At 58.4% G+C, this 2,291-nt stretch overlaps 1 long non-coding RNA gene across 1 annotated transcript; it reads right to left on the bottom strand.

The window, feature by feature from the left end:
- Positions 1 to 274: 274 nt before the first annotated feature.
- On the bottom strand, positions 275 to 1,791 carry LOC125938097 (uncharacterized). Its single transcript, XR_007462612.1, has 3 exons — positions 1,595 to 1,791; positions 1,296 to 1,428; positions 275 to 934 (listed from the first exon to the last, which is right to left on the bottom strand). It is a non-coding gene; the product is annotated as an uncharacterized LOC125938097 (long non-coding RNA).
- Positions 1,792 to 2,291: the final 500 nt, after the last annotated feature.

Consider the following 2,291-nt stretch of genomic DNA (forward strand, 5'->3'; position numbering starts at 1 on the left):
TCTTGCCCTATTACCATGTAGAAGCTCAAAGAAAACCCTGCTGGGTGTCTAGCAAATCGACTGGTGTCAGGTCCCTCCCTGACATACTGAGGAGCATTCTTCAAAGAGGGAAGGGGGAAGAGCCAGGGATATCCCTCAAAATCCCACCCACCCCCAGCCTCCCCTCATTGCCCACGTGTCTGTGGCACAAGTACCATGCACCTGTTTGGATGGAAAGAAAAAAAAGGACCATCCAAATCTCCTGAACCCGCACACCAATCAACAGTCCTGACAGTCAAGGTCGTGAAGCCTTTATTAAATCTGTCTACCTGACCTGAGGTCTGCGGGGCTCAGTCACCTCTGCGTGACTGGCCAGGCCCCTTGACCCCACAGGCCTTCACGGAAGGGCGGTTTGAGGAACAAGATAATGCACAAAAGAGGGAGAATATACTCATGTGAAGAGCCAAGTTTCCATGTTGATGGTAAGTGGAAGAGCCTTTGGGTCTGAGCTGAGCTCTGAGGAGGGCAAGGGACCCACCCTTTTCACTGCTACAAACGCCTACAGCCGGGTTCCTGCTCACGCCCGGCCCTCTCTCCTGAGGAATCCTGTGAGCCTTGACTTTGAAGGAACCTTAACCCCTGAGGGCTGTGTCTTCTCCCGCTGCCTGGACCAAGCTCAGATCTCCTCAGTGAAGGGAGAGTACTCAGTACCTTGAGGGGGAAACGGGTGTGGGCAATGCACGGACCAAGACAAGAGCCCCAGGTCCTGCTCGCAGACCCTTTTCCAGATAGCTAACACTGGGGTGAAGGCTGGGAAGGCAGGAACCTGGGAAGGTCCTGCTGGGATGCGGACTCCTGGAAGGTGACTTTCTAGTGGCTAGAAGATGACCGCGTGCACAAATAGCCTCCACACTCTTGGTTATGCTTGACTGATGACCGTGGGCAGTGACCAGTCCTGTGAAAGCAAAAGGAAATGAGAGGAAACTTGATACACAGAGAGGCGGCCAAGTTAAAACCACCAGCAGTGTGTGCCACACCTGTTTTCAAAAGACACTCCCATTCGCGTGGAGGTTCTGACTTAGGCGTTACTATTCCGTCGCGTTTCAGGTGAGAGCAAATTTCGCAAAGGGTTCCCTGGTCCCCCCACCCCGCCCCCGCATCCCGAGCTTAGATGGGAGCCCCTGGCCCTTGCAGAGGAGGTCTCCTGACCCCAAGCTTCCACCTCTCACGCTGGGAAGGGAGGTGAGAAACGGAACATCCCTCAAAACCCGGGGGGAGCCAGCCTACGAGAGGAGAGGGGCGGCCGGGACACTCACCCCGGCGCCGGGGAACACGGGGCACGGGGCCGGGCGGGGCAGGGCGGCTCCGCTAGGCTAGTCCGGGTCCTCGGAGTCCTGCGCTCTTTCATGGCCTGCAGGCGGCGACTCCTCAGGAAGGGAGAATGGAATCCTGTCACGGGAGACCAAACACAGAGGTAGAGGGAGAAAAGGGGGCGGAGTTGCCAGGGTGAGCCCGAGGCGAGGGGAGGGGCTCAGCCCTGCAGCGCGGGAGCCACGCCCTGAGAGGACAGAGCTGTGGCCCTGGGGACGCCAAGGCCGCAACTTCTGCAACCAACCTGAGGTAAGGGAGGGGGCGCCCAGTTCCCCACATCCTGGGTCTCGGGGTTTTTCCTGCATCCTTAAGGCAGTTCTGATCTTCCCTGGATAGGGAGGGTGCGTATAAGCCGGGTTGTCGGCTAAGAAGTCAACTCAGAGCGGTCGAGGAGAAACTGAACCAGGGGCGGCCCGAAATTAACCGCCAACTGCCGGGCTCCAGCCGTTGGCCACGCCCACCGCCCCTCCCCCGCAGCCCTCCTCCAATCAGAGGCCAAGCTCCTCCCCCTGCCCGCTCCCGCTCCCCCGAAACTCCGCCACCTGCCAACGGTCCCGGGTTTGGCAGTTTGCGGACCAGTGTAGGTGGGAGAGGGCCTGGAATCCGCGGAGCGCGGGGGCTGCCTAGGAGCCTTGGCCCTCGGAACAGGTGGTGGCAAGGTGGAAGGCGACGGAGCCCCTGGGCCTCCTGCTTTATATTTACCAGGCCGTGGAATCCCAGGATTTCTGTGCTTCCTGAGTTCTTACTTCCCTTTTATCTTAGCTCAGAGGAAAGCACCATCCAGAAGGCACTTGGCCTGAGGTCTCACAAGAGTTAGAGGCACAACTGCAATTCAGACCCTACTAACGCCAATTTCTGACATTTTCCACCCAACCAAAGACCCTCTACTAGAGAGAAACGCTTGACCAGGCTCATCCAGCTCATGGGGCCTCAGAACCCTG

Source organism: Panthera uncia, assembly GCF_023721935.1.
Source record: "Panthera uncia isolate 11264 chromosome B2 unlocalized genomic scaffold, Puncia_PCG_1.0 HiC_scaffold_24, whole genome shotgun sequence".
In the NCBI taxonomy this organism is placed as follows: Eukaryota; Metazoa; Chordata; class Mammalia; order Carnivora; family Felidae; genus Panthera; species Panthera uncia.